A 921-nucleotide genomic window follows, 5' to 3' on the forward strand; every position below is an offset into this window, starting at 1 on the left:
GTAGTATACAGTGTATAATGACTTTACAATTAACATAGTATACAGTTTGTAATGGATCAACAATAACCATAGTATACAGTGTATAATGGTTCAACAATAAACATAGTATACTGCGTGTAATGGACTTAACATTAAACATAGTATATTTTGTATTTTGGCTCAACAATAAACTCAGTATATAGTATGTAATGACTTAATGAAATCGTACTATATGGTTTATAATAACTTAACAATAAACATAGTATAAAGTGTGTAATGACTCAATAATAGACACTGTATACAGTGTATACAGTGTATAATTGAATTGAACAACTATTATCGTATTATACAGTTTGTAATGACTCAACAAAACACGTACTATATAGAGCGTAAATGGCTCAAAAATAAACGTAGCATACAGTGTGTAATGGTACAACAATAAACGAAGTATACCCTGTCTAATTAAACAACAATAAACGAAGTATACCCTGTCTAATTAAACAACAATAAACGAAGTATACCCTGTCTAATTAAACAACAATAAACGAAGTATACCCTGTCTAATTAAACAACAATAAACGTTGTGACTTAACAATAGACGCGCTATTAACTTTTAAATAAATGATATATCTATGCATTCTCGTGATAAACATTAAAATCGAAAAATGACTTAACTTATAATGTATGTAAACAAGGAAGCGCGAACCATTCAATTATTACGACATCCCTTTTTCAAAATCATGATAATGTTTTGTACCAAAAGTAATACTGAACTGACTATGCTAGATAACATAAGTAATGCTTGGTTGGCAATACCTTAAATAGTATGATTATTTGTCAACGGTATATATAACCACTTAAATCGTAAAATTGTCAAAATGGTTATTTAAATCTACCAAAATAACGTTGCTAAAGGTATTGTTTAATTTGTAACTCATTGAA

The sequence above is a fragment of the Perna viridis genome, chromosome 15 (assembly GCF_037379345.1).
Source record: "Perna viridis isolate PV_CMFRI_1.1 ecotype Kerala chromosome 15, ASM3737934v1, whole genome shotgun sequence".
Lineage (NCBI taxonomy): Eukaryota > Metazoa > Mollusca > Bivalvia > Mytilida > Mytilidae > Perna > Perna viridis.